This window comes from Gigantopelta aegis, chromosome 10, assembly GCF_016097555.1.
Source record: "Gigantopelta aegis isolate Gae_Host chromosome 10, Gae_host_genome, whole genome shotgun sequence".
Lineage (NCBI taxonomy): Eukaryota > Metazoa > Mollusca > Gastropoda > Neomphalida > Peltospiridae > Gigantopelta > Gigantopelta aegis.
The window spans coordinates 89,754,904-89,769,293 of NC_054708.1; the positions used below are offsets into that span (position 1 = coordinate 89,754,904).

The following is a 14,390-nucleotide window of genomic DNA, read 5'->3' on the forward strand; positions in this document are numbered from 1 at the left end:
ATCAATCTCCAGTTTTCCTGCCTAGATATTTACTCATTATTTAACTATAAAAATTCTCGATACCGTTGTCATGTATTGATATTCAGTGTTGCCAGATATAAAACTAAATAATCTATATCTAATAACACCTCTGACTTGTAAAATGTCTCCACACGAGACTACATAATACAGCAAGGACTGAAGTGCTGGAGTGCCAAATGGCAACTGCATTGATAGACAGGAGATTACATAACACAGCAATGACCGAAGTGCTGGAGTGCCACACGGCAACTGCATTGATAGACAGGAGACTACATAACACAGCAATGACCGAAGTGCTGGAGTGCCACACAGCAACTGCATTGATAGACAGGAAACTACATAACACAGCAATGACTGAAGTGCCGGAGTGCCAAATGGCAAGGCATTGATAGACAGGAGACTACATAACACAGCAATGACCGAAGTGCTGGAGTGCCAAATGGCAACTGCATTAATAGACAGGAGACTACATAACACAGCAATGACCGGAGTGCCAAATGGCAACTGCAGTGATAGGAGACTACATAACATAGCAATGACCAAAGTGCTGGAGTGCCAAATAATAATAATAATAATAATAAATTCTTTATTTTCGTGAGGGTGACACAGATAGCAAAAGCTAATTTTCCCTGAGGCCTTCAGGTACAAACAATACAGAATTACAATACATACATTTATGAACAAATAAAGAATATATACATGTATATGGCAATAAAAATATGTACAAATGATATTATTTTAGAAAATATTTCTTGAGTCTATATTTAAAAACAGCAGTATTTGGCGATGTTCAGATAGCTTTAGGTAACTGATTCCAAAGTACTGGTCCAGAGTAACTGAAAGCATGTTTAAATAAAGGCATTTTAGGTTTTGGAATTAATAGATTTCTATCATCTACATTTCGAAGGTTGTAGGGATTGTTTTTTCCAACATATATTAATAAGTTTGACAGATAGTTTGGAGCTTCATTGCATAGATATTTATAAATTTGTAAATATTTGTGATAGTGGATTCGTGTTTCCATTGTCATCAATTTTAACTGTTTAAATAGTGGGGCAGATGGAGTAATAGGATCTACAGTGGGGCAGATGGAATAATTGGATCTACATCTAATATCCTTGCAGCTCTCTTTTGCAGTTTTAGTAATTGTTCTAATCCATCCTGATTACAGTTTCCCCAAATTACACAATAGTAATCGATGAGTGGTAAAATATACCCATTGTAGAAAAGTTTTCTTGCATCTAAATTTAAATACCTAATGATTTTAGATAAAAAAATACAGACGTTTAGAGATCAAGTGTGTTGCAGAAATTCCGAATTTATTATAAGAGAAATATCATTTTGGATTGTAACTTTTTGTCTTGTTCCTATAGTCATATATTTGTTTTTTTGTGTGTTTATGAACATTTTATTATAGGAACACCATTTTTCTATACTATTCAGATCTTGCTGTAGTTTATCTTGAATTTGAGTAAGAGTAATCCCTGACATGAACATTGTTGAATCATCTGCATACATACTTGTGTTACAATGTTCAATGTATAGTGGAAGATCATTTATGTACAGTATAAAGAGAAGAGGTCCTAGTATGGAACCCTGTGGAACACCATAAATAATGAATTTAGGTTCTGATGTTGCCATTCCTATAGTGACTTGCTGTGTTCTGTTACTTAACCTTCTGACTACTGCAGGCGAGATATCTCGCCCGACGTCACGTCAGTCGATATACTGTACACTGTATACAGTGCATTCCCCAATTCATATTTCCCGCCATTTTGCACACGACACTGACCGGAAACGGAGATATAATTAAAGAAAAAAGATTTTTTTTCAAAATGGTGGTTTTTGTTTTGATTTTTTCAATTGAAAATACCTTGAAATTTTGAGTTCAAAAAGTGGTTTTCGGCAAGTATTTTCGCTTGACAACAATGGCGGCACGTCGCGGTGATTTTCAGGGATCGATAGCTGATTGTAACAGCTAATTTGATAATAAATTTGATCGTTTTACCAACAACGAAAATTACCAAATATTGCAATATGAATCGTAGTTCGGGTTTAAAAAAAAATTCTGGTCAGAAAACCACTGTTATCGGGAATAATGGACATAAATACTGGACAGCTGGCAACAAATGCCCTTAAGTAAATGCAACTTTTTCAATTTTTTGCCTAATTTTAATCACCATTAGCCGATCTAAAATAATAAAAATTACAAAAAAAGACACGAAAATAATACTTACCGATTCATATATGAACTTTCTTTCATGTATTTCTGAAACATTTAAGTGAATATATGTGAGTAAAAATTATAAATTTGTACCCACTCAACGTGGTTTTTGTTAAAAATTAATCCAGTAGTCTAAAGGTTAAATAAGATTGGAACAAATTAAGAGAATTCCCTTTGCAGCCATAAATGTTTAAACTTTTGAATCAGAATTGAATGGTCTACAACATCAAAAGCTTTTTTGAAATCAAGAAATATGACTCCATTTAGATTTCATTCATTCATTCATTCCATGTAACCATTTATCAGTTATATCAATAAGTGCTGTTTGACATGAATGGTTTGGTCTAAAACCTGATTGTGATGAGTGTAAAAGGTCAAATTTTGTTAGGTGATCATAAAATTGCTTGGAGATATGTTTTTCTATTAATTTGGACAGCGTTGGCAATACAGATATTGGCCTATAATTTGTAGCTTCAGTTTTGTCAACATATGTACAAGAGATAAGTAACAATAAATATATACACACACAAGCTAATCCTTGCCTGACACTGAAGTCATGGTGAGACTGAGAATGGGTTTGATCCCTTTCACAGAGAGTGTTATTTACAGTCCACAGAGGAAGTTACTAAACACCCAGGGTGTGATGTGTCACAGTTTGTATCAGCAGGATCACTAATAGTATAAACAGAGGACAGGGGCGAGGTATGTAATCTGGTGCTCACCTCTACTAATCTCTTAGTTACACAACTGGCATTAATTGGAGTTAAAGAACAACAGCTGTTTTCTTCCAGTGTTACTGGCAAATCAGGGGAATTACAAACACAGGTAAAATTATCACATTCTTGACACAGAGTGTGTCAAACCTGTTTTTTAATGATAAATGAAGAGCACTGTCTTCATTAACCACACAGGATGCACTAACTAATATACCCACTACACACTAATCAAATTAAAGTCACTTGTTTGAGTCCGATGATATTTTATCCCTCTGACCTGAAACAGACCCCAAAACATGGTTTGCATTAGCAATACATGCACATCTAAACAGATCATAGTAAGAACAGTTCACTGTGGTATTACATCTGTTTGTGACAGTTTTGTTTTTGGCTTGCTCTTCCTTGCCAAATTTTTAGAAGTGTCGACAAAATTTTCCTTTATGTCCAAACAAATCACAATGATGATATTTTAATATTCGCTCAAACCTACATGATCCAGTGTCATGATTATGTTCCCCACAGTTCATACAGGTCTTTGTTGCAGTAGACGTTTTCATAATTTCAATGATGTTCTTCAGATACCTCGATGTGCCCTTTCTATTCAGATGTATTCCATCTCTTACAAAGTACATACTGTACTCACTCTCTACAATAGTTACAAACTGGGGAATGAACATTATACACAAAAAGTTGCACAGATTTTCTAGTACAATATTTGCATCATGCACACAAATGTCTGACCTTGGTAAGAGTCCTGATACAATGCTATTGGCATCCTTGTTTGCAAATGCCCTAGCTGCATACAATAAACTCACGTAGTCTTCTTCAAACTTCTGTAGACTTATGCAACACACTGATATTATTGCTCTCTGCAACTACTGGAATATGTTTAGTTTGTTCCATTTGTATTGCAACATCCATGGAAGGTAGAGAAGTTTGTGTCGTTTGTATTTCTGCATCCACTAAAGTTGAAAAAGTTGGTGTGGTTTGTACATGAACATCCATAGAAGTTAGAGTTGTAGTTTGACAGCACTTATCAGTTGACACAGATGACTGTCTGACATTGCATGTCAGTTTGCACATTGGTTTGGCACCCAGCATCAATCTTGTTAGTGTTGGAGGGACATGTATTAATATTCTCATAGTCAAAAGACCTCGAGAGTTCCGTGATCATGTTGTGAATGTTAATTAATTAACATGTTATTAATATGTTGTAGATCGCCCGCCCACAGATGTTTCTGAATGTCGGCACGGTTAAATGTCTGCGAAATATGCATGTCTTTGTTTACCTTCCGGTGACTGAAGTCGTAAATTGTTACGCATCAATTACTTCCGCTGCGCAATGCGTAACATGCCCTGTCTAAATGTATGGCATGTCTTCTGCCAATCGAAGGGCGCAGTGCATGTTCTGTAGTTTGAATGAGCCAATCATAGGGCTTATAAGCAAGTTCCTTTGTTTAATCCCAAAAAGCGGGCATTCATGTTCCGGCAGCGATAAAGCAACACGTTATCATAAGCGCTAAAGTTTTATCCACTTATTTTTTATTATTATCCCGTTTTGATCATGGCTGACGTGCGTCAGTTTTATAGTATACCTTTTTGGTATGTGTTACGGAACGACGAAGTTCTACGACTGAGACTTTACATGAGGGAGAATGAAACTGTGCAACAGGCGCTATTTTGTTTTATGTTGGACTGTTCGGCAATGTGCGAAGGGTGCTACTTGTGTTACCCGAACGAGTTTGAGCAGCTTTGTGTGGGTAATACGACACAACGCAGTAATTAAAAAACCACTAGATTTGTGTTTTTCCCCTGAGCCGGCCGATCACCTTCACCAAACATGAGCGACTCCGAAAGTGAGAGGGATACTAGCCCAGCTGAATTGTCCGACATGGACAGGGTTACAATATGGGCGCAGAGAAAAAAACTTGCAGACAGTACCATTGCGGAAATCCTAAAACTTGGATTCAGTTCGATGGAGGCTATGGCGCTGTTGGAAGCAAAGGACCTGGTAAAGTCAAAAATTCCAGTGGGCCAAACCAAGCTGCTAATGCATGCGGTAAAACAAACATTTGGGACATCGGCAGAACCAGTTCTACACGATGAGCCAGCGATGCAGACACCTGCACATTCCAACGACACTGATCCGGTATCGTCCATACATGAGGCTACTTCAAATGCCTCACCTGTAAATGGAGATGCGTTCGTGAGGGAGGTGTTGCAGCAACTGGGAGAGGCGCAAAACCAGACCATCCAGAGTCTGCCCCAGGGACAATCTCTGACGGGTACGTTGTCATGGCAGGACCCACAAATTTATTTAAAATCATTAGCAAACCCTAAAAGTCAAGCATCCCATTATGACATTGTCGATTTTGTTGACAACTCTGGCGTTAGTTTGAGGGAGGAGGTTGTCTCGGGGTCCGTGAATGGTCAGCTTATTTTTAAATCAGGTCCTGCTAAGCCCAAGTTAGATCAGATTAGCCAGAATCAGTGGTCTATGTCGAATTTAGCCATTATGTATCGACTACTGCAGGACGGGGCCTTGGCACAAGCCAGTATTTTAGATTATCTGTCCTACAGCACAAGACTCTATCAGCTTTTGGCAGTCTATGACCAATCGTCAGTGTTTTTCTATGATCGTGAGTATCGGCGACTCCAGCATACTCACTCGTTCCGCTGGGGCACGGATGTTCCACACCTTCAGGTAGTGTACCTTAAACCTAGGCAACCACGTTATGGTCAGCAGGTACCTCGAGCTAACCCCAATGGTTATGGGTCGGGGTTTTCATCCCACACTCCCCAGGGTATGGAAATCTGCAGACTTTTTAACGGGAGGAGGGGCTGCAAATTGTCTGCATGTAGGTTTACACACCTGTGCTCAATTAAAGGGTGTGGTCAAAGACACCCAGCCTACGAACACTCCTTTGTTACTCACGCAAAAAACGGTTAGCTTTGAGTTTGACTGCATGGGAGAGCGAATTGGGGCAAGATCATGACCGTGAATTTATCCTATCAGGCATAAAGGATGGATTTCATATTATAGACCCTAACGCAGTGCCAGCCAAAGTTGAAATGAAAAATCATACCTCAGCCCTCCCAAATAGCCCTTTATATACAGCAGCTACAGCTCAGGTAAGACAGGAAATAGAGCAGGGAAATTATGTGCTATGCCCTACCCCACCCACAATAGTTAGCCCCATGGGGGCTATTCCAAAGTCTGGGGGAGGGGTTAGATTAATCCACGATTGCAGTCGTCCGACAGGTAATGCAGTCAATGACTATGTTTTAGACTTGGAAAAACAAAAGTTCCAGTCAGTTGACGATGCAGTTAAGCTGGTTACACCAAACTGCTACATGGCAAAAGTTGACCTCAAATCTGCCTATAGATCCGTTTATATTAGTCAGGAAAGTCAAAAAGTAACGGGGTTGAAGTGGGTTTTCCCAGAAGGGGCCAGCTATTATTATGATTGTAGATTGCCTTTCGGCTCAAAAGCTGCTCCAGGTATATTCCATAGGCTCTCCCAGGCAGTCAAACGCATAATGGAACGCAGGGGGTTTCTCATTGTGGCATATCTTGATGATTTCTTGGTGTGTGAACCCAATCTGAATAGGTGTATTCAAGGCCTAAATACACTCATTAGTCTATTACGAAAATTAGGGTTTGATATTAATTGGTCTAAGGTGGTTGACCCTACCCAAAAGTTAATTTTCTTAGGGGTCGAAATTGACTCTAGTAATATGTCCCTGCAGCTACCACCACATAAGCTTAACTTGTTACGAGAAGAATTGGCGGTCTTCTCGCAAAGAGTGCGCGTTTCAAAGAAACAGCTTCAGTCTTTAGCAGGCAAACTGAATTGGGCAGCATCAGTGGTTTTTGGCGGGAGAGTATTCCTTCGCAGGATAATCAATGCCCTCAGTTCTTTAAAGCATGCCTCGCATAAAATGCGCTTAAATGGCGAAATCAGGCAAGACTTGAACTGGTGGCTACAGTTCATGTCCGTATTCAATGGCAAGTCATTACTGCTTGACAGCAACCCTGTTACAACATTGTACACAGACGCCTGTGTCCAAGGGGGTGGGGGTGTCATGCTAAATGACTGGTTCTATGTCAATTGGGAAATTGACTACCCCCAGGTCATGCCTGTACACATAAATGAAAAAGAAATTTTAGCAGTGGTGCTATCAGTCTTCAGATGGGCAGACAGCTTACGAAATCATAAAGTATACATTTTCTCTGACAATACTGTGACTGTAAACTGTATAAATAAAGGCACCTCTCGAAACCGTTTTATAATGCATGCACTGAGATCCCTGTTCTGGATTTCAGCGTGTTTCAACTTCCACATTATAGCCCGTCACATACCAGGCTGTTACAATGACAAAGCAGACACAATTTCCCGCATGCACGACAAGGGCTCCTTTAACAAAGTAGTGGGTCCCTCGGATACGCAGTCTCTATATTTCTCGCAACTACTTGATCACATGTCACAGAACACCTTTGTCTCTCTTTTATCCAGGCACACACAAAAGTGATCTTATCAAAGCACTGGACGCTAAAGTGGCCCTTTTCAGGAAAAACACATTTGCCCGGTCAACTAAGAAGACTTGCTTACATTATCTATTATCATATGTAAGGTTTTGTCAGGAGTTACACATTCCATTTTCTCCGATATCGGCTTCTAACTTGGCGCGTTACATAGCCTACTTGTCGTCAAGGCTAACTTTCAGATCTATTCAAAACTACCTGTCAGTGGTGAGGCTGGTACATTTAGAAGGTAATTTTAGCAATCCTACATTATCTCATTATGTAAGCTCAGTACTTAAAGGGGCTAAACGGATTTTGGGGGATGCTAGGACACCAAAACTTCCTATCACCCCTCCTATTCTACGCAAGATCTTGGGGCAGCTAGACCTCACAAAACCCAGGGACATTACCTTTTGGGCTGCTTGCTTAGTGGCTTTCTTTTCCTTCTTCCGGAAATCTAATCTGTTTGTCCAATCTAGTACAATGTACTCGCCAGGTATCCACTTGAGTAGGGATCAGGTAGAATTTCACAATGGTGGGGTTAACTTGGTAGCCTATGGGACAAAGACCATACAGTTCCACGAAAGATCCCTTACCATTCCCTTACCTCGCATTAAGGGATCTTGTCTTTGCCCAGCACAGGCATTGCTATTATCCTTCAAGGTTTCGCCATCCCCAGAACACAACTGCCCTTTGTTTATGTATGTCTCTCATCAAGGACTAGTACCTCTCAGCTATGCAGGGTTTTTATCTCGTCTAAAGGAGTGTTTGCAGGCAGCAGGGTTACAACCGGGCCTTTACTCAGGGCACAGCTTCCGCAGGGGTGGTGCCACCTTTGCTCTGGAATGTGGGTTACCAGCCGATCTAATCAAATCTCAGGGGGATTGGAAAAGTAATGCTTATCAGGCCTACCTAGACCCCTCCCCCTCCATGCGCCAGAAGGTAGCAACCACCTTGGGAGAACATATTGCCAAGTATCCTGTGTAGAGGTGGTTTTGATCCGATTGTGTCATTAAGACTGTGCTTTGACTTATATTGTGTTATTTTAGAAGAATTAGCTTAGTATATCCAGATGGGTCCTGCATGACAAGCGTACATGTATGTATATGTATTATATGTGTGTGACTTTGACCTGCCATGGAGTAGGGAACATTTTCTTTTGTAAGGGCACACATTTATGTATGAACGACTTCCAAGTTAGTGGACAGTTTATTTTACAACTGACACAAGGGGGTGCCCACAGGATGATCAGTGGACATTTTTCAGATGTGTTCATGTGGGTGCCTCTCAGTTCTATACCATCCAGTGACTGGTGCTGCCTGGAGGTGATGAACTTGGGTGTTTGTATGTTGATGTGTTGATGTTCAACTTCTTAGGTATTGTCACTTAATTTTAATGTGCTTGCCTAGCTTAGCCTCATGTTTACCTAAGTTATACTTTGTACATACTACCTTGGTTTGGGTGTTTTGGAGGACCATAGTTCTAAAGTCCTATGTCATCTTTCACGACATTAGGTACGAGCATGTATAAATAAAACTATGGTCTATTACCCAAACCAAAATATGAATGTGTTGTTGTTTATTCTAGTATATGGCATATATAATTTATCGCAAACAGTTGTTAATGTGAATGTTAATTAATTAACATGTTATTAATATGTTGTAGATCGCCCGCCCACAGATGTTTCTGAATGTCGGCACGGTTAAATGTCTGCGAAATATGCATGTCTTTGTTTACCTTCCGGTGACTGAAGTCGTAAATTGTTACGCATCAATTACTTCCGCTGCGCAATGCGTAACATGCCCTGTCTAAATGTATGGCATGTCTTCTGCCAATCGAAGGGCGCAGTGCATGTTCTGTAGTTTGAATGAGCCAATCATAGGGCTTATAAGCAAGTTCCTTTGTTTAATCCCAAAAAGCGGGCATTCATGTTCCGGCAGCGATAAAGCAACACGTTATCATAAGCGCTAAAGTTTTATCCCCACCCACCTCACCCTAATTCTGTTATTTAATGTTAGTTATTTAGTTTAGTGATTATGTAGTTATAGTTTGAGATGGAGGACCATAGTTCTAAAGTCCTATGTCATCTTTCACGACATTAGGTACGAGCATGTATAAATAAAACTATGGTCTATTACCCAAACCAAAATATGAATGTGTTGTTGTTTATTCTAGTATATGGCATATATAATTTATCGCAAACAGTTGTTAATGGTCAATTATTCTCTGCTCTTTCCTGTGTATGGACAGTTTTCTTCATAGTTTACATCTGCAACACTAAAAAGGTCCACACCTTTTTGAAAAGGATACATGCTTTCCAGCAAAGAATGTGGGCTTTTGTAAGGTGTAGAAGACTGTGCTCTAACTGTTCACAATGGCATACAAAGTTGTTGAACCAAGAGTAAATCTTCTTACCTTGTATGTGTAGCTTGTGTGTTGTACAGTATAGGATGACTGTCACCAATGCATCTTCTGTCTTGTATACTGCACCATTCTGCACATTCGTTTTAATTAAACTCAAATCCTTGTCCAGAATATTTTCCACTTGTTTGTACATATATGGTGATATTCGTACAATGATACTCTGGGTTTTTTGTTGTGAAAATATCCAAAAATACAGGCACATCCTTGGCTTACATATTGATATCCTCCGACACTCCTTCGTTTGAGTTATTTGAAAGTCCCTCATTTTGATTTAATTCAGAATCATCAGTAGAAAAAAAGACCGACTTTAACAGTGTTTTTGAGCTGTCCTCTTATCCTGGCTCTGATCTCAGAGCTCACAGAAACAACCTTCCACCTCGGTGACTACAGACTGACTTTAACAGTGTTATTGAGCTGTCCAGGAAGGACATAATCCTCTTATCCTGGCTCTAATCTCAGAGCTCACAGAAACACCACCGTCCTCCTCGGTGCCTACAGACCGACTTTTAACAGTGTTATTGAGCTGTCCTCTTATCCTGGCTCTGATCTCAGAGCTCACAGAAACACAACCTTCCACCCTGGTGCCCACAGACCGACTTTAACAGTGTTATTGAGCTGTCCTCTTATCCTGGCTCTGATCTCAGAGCTCACAGAAACACAACCTTCCACCCTGGTGCCTACAGACCGACTTTAACAGTGTTATTGAGCTGTCCTCTTATCCTGGCTCTGATCTCAGAGCTCACAGAAACACAACCTTCCACCTCGGTGCCTACAGACCGACTTTAACAGTGTTATTGAGCTGTCCTCTTATCCTGGCTCTGATCTCAGAGCTCACAGAAACACAACCTTCCACTTCGGTGCCTACAGACCGACTTTAACAGTGTTATTGAGCTGTCGTCTTATCCTGGCTCTGATCTCAGAGCTCACAGAAACACAACCTGCCACCTCGGTGCCTACAGACCGACTTTAACAGTGTTATTGAGCTGTCCTCTTATCCTGGCTCTAATCTCAGAGCTCACAGAAACACAACCTTCCTCCTCGGTGCCTACAGACCGACTTTAACAGTGTTATTGAGCTGTCCTCTTATCCTGGCTCTGATCTCAGAGCTCGCAGAAACACAACCTTCCACCTCAGTGCCTACAGACCGACTTTAACAGTGTTATTGAGCTGTCCTCTTATCCTGGCTCTGATCTCAGAGCTCGCAGAAACACAACCTTCCACCTCAGTGCCTACAGACCGACTTTAACAGTGTTATTGAGCTGTCCTCTTATTCTGGCTCTGATCTCAGAGCTCACAGAAAGACAGCCTTCCATCTCGGTGCCTATAGTGCCAAATGGCAACTGCATTGATAGACAGGAGACTACATAACACAGCAAGGACTGAAGTGCCGGAGTGCCACATGGCAACTGCATTGATAGACAGGAGGCTACATAACACAGCAATGTCTGAAGTGTTGGAGTGCCAAACAGCAACTGCATTGATAGACAGGAGACTACATAACACAGCAATGACCGAAGTGCTGGAGTGCCAAACGGCAACTGCATTGATAGACAGGAGACTACATAACACAGCAATGACCGAAGTGCTGGAGTGCCAGACGGTAACTGCATTGATAGACAGGAGACTACATAACACAGCAATGACCGAAGTGCTGGAGTGCCAGACGGTAACTGCATTGATAGACAGGAGACTACATAGCACAGCAATGACTGAAGTGCTGGAGTGCCAGATGGCAACTGCATTGATAAACAGGAAACACACGGGGGAAAAAAAAAAAAAAGGGAAAGTCTACTTAAAGGGAGGGTAACCTGAAATAAGAGCCTTATGTGTTGGAAAAATGCATACCCGGACCACCAACACATACTGACACTTTAACAAATGAAAAACTTTGACAATGGTGGCTTATTTTGTATTGAAAAATAATATATGTACTTGTTGCCAGCTTACTGGGATGGATATTATTACAGAACATTGCAATGCATCCGCAAAAATCAGGTATGTTTTGTTTTTTCAGTTCGAAGAGATGACACATTGGGTATTATGTAACCACCAGCTCGCCAGAGGGCATATTCACTGGGATGGTACAAAATGGCTGCACCCGTTATATATAATAGCCGTCACATTTAAGTCTTTTATTAATTAACTATACGATTATACTTGTTGATATTAAACAATAATGTGCGATATATATCGTTGAATATGCATACCAGGCCAAATGCCGTAATTGTCCCTTCCTTTAATAAAGGGTTTTACAGAATTATTTACAGTAATAAAGCAGGATGGCTGATAATGTCCATTACCCTTTTAGGGGTGGCCAGTTATCCCACAATACCCTGTGATCTTAATAAAACAAACATATATTTGTTTGTGTCAAGACACCTTGACTGGTGACCGTCCACATATACACCTGCCAATCAGGAACCACAGGTACAGGCCACGGAAAGCAAAGACCAATTAACTAAGAAAACACTCCGATTATCATTTCAGTATGTGGATTAATGTATGGACAAAACAATACAGTTATTTCGACACTGACAATGATGGTTTATTTTGTATTGAAAAATAATATATACTTATTGCTAGCTTACTGGGATGGATATTATTACAGAACATTGCGATGCATCCACAGAAATCAGGTACGCTTGTTTCTTCAGTTCTGAGATTAATTCCTGACATTACATGTTAAGTATTACATAACCATTTTTTTAGCGCCAAATTTGTCACGTGATCAGAACTATTTTCTGATATTTTGTCCTCAATTGCAGATTTAATTGGTTGTAACTGATGAATTTTAATTACGAGTTTGCTTGTTTTGTAGTGATTTTACGAAACGAGTGTCAGAAATTGCCTGAGTGAGGTCAAGGGTAATACATGAATCGTAAGATGACTCACCCACAAGTGTAATAATTTATGTATTATCCATGTTATTATTATGATTATTTTTTATGAATAACAGGGATTGTGTCAAAATGTTTAAAACATAATTAGAAAGAGAGGACGAAATGACAACATTTTCAGAATTGATGTCATCATTGATCATTCTAATACAACTGGCGTATTTTTATTTTTTATTGGTTAATTTTCGTGATAAATCAGATGATATACATGTATGTACGATGTCATGGGCTACCAGGATTTAACACGATGAGAAACCTCCAATATGCTGTTACTCAGCTACTTAATGTATCGTGTTTTTGGGCTGGTGATGGGAATTTAAAAAATAATAATATGAAAAATAAAAATAAAATATTCGTGTGCTTCGTAATTGTAATCGCTACAGTACTGTTTATAGCCAGTTACGTCATACAGCAGACCTTGCCTTTAAGGGTGCACGGGTGCGGTCGTGCTCGTACAGCGCACGTAATTTCAATCTGCGAGTGTGAAAAATAACGCACGTTACACTTAACAAACAGCGCACATAAAATAATTTTGTATATTGATTGCCACTATTTACCTTATTAGACCAGCGGCATGAAACTAAAAAAATGAGCATACCCCTACCGGAGGTATAACAAGTTAAAACTGGTATCAAAATGAAGCTTATGCTCTCTAGTTTCAGGAAATGATGTTGTACTTGGCAACATTGGTGCACAACATGCTCGTTTAACCCCTTTAGTCCCAAAACGCACTTAAAAATTGTACATCCATGAATCTTCAAATTGTTTGATCCTAGTGATAGGAAATCACAATTAAGCCCCATATGCTGCAGTTTTCTTGTTAAGAATAACATGTAGAAATAATATATAACTATTTTAGGGGTTGCATGCATTATCCAGGGGTCTGCCACCCCCTACCACCCCCAAAAATGACATTTTGGACCCCTTGTTCAGATTTTTCTCAAAGTTCCCATCCTGATTATCTGTAAATGGGGTATAACAACATGGATGTAGAATTAAAATAACACTATTGGTGTATACTTTCTCGAAAAATAAGATTTTGAATAAAGGTGCCAACATTAACATGGTTTTAACCCCTTATTACCGAAACACCAAAATCCCGTGATTGCACACATTTTGTCATTTCGTGACGTTTATGGATAGATTGTCTCTCGTAACACCAATTTGATTTGCATTGCTGTGTTTACTGGTAATCTCTTTTGGTGATGCACATTTCCTATGGTGTAGTTGGACTGGGCCTATGGGGGTGTCTGGGGAGGGGGTTGGGGTGGGAGTGGGGGCGGGGTGGTGTTCATACACTCAGAAATAGTGCCAGTTGCTTTAAACTGAAAATTTCAGGTTCATTTTTCATTGATAAAACCAATAACAATAAGAACAAGAACAATACAATACAATAAATTTTAAGTGTCTTATTCATTTCAAATTAAAGACATGGGTATCCAAAAGTATGAGGTCAAATGTTATTATGCTGAATGTATTTATGCTGAATCATCACCTTGTAGATGCTCACCCCTAACACAGGTAATTTTTCAAGCTAATGCACACAAGTCACATCTCACTTTGTTTTGATTTAAGTCTTGTGA

At 39.7% G+C, this 14,390-nt stretch overlaps 1 protein-coding gene across 1 annotated transcript in view; it reads left to right on the top strand.

The window, feature by feature from the left end:
* LOC121383901 overlaps nucleotides 1–14,390 on the top strand; it is a 167,786-nt gene that overhangs the window by 107,534 nt on the left and 45,862 nt on the right. The gene's annotated exons all lie outside the window — the stretch shown is intronic.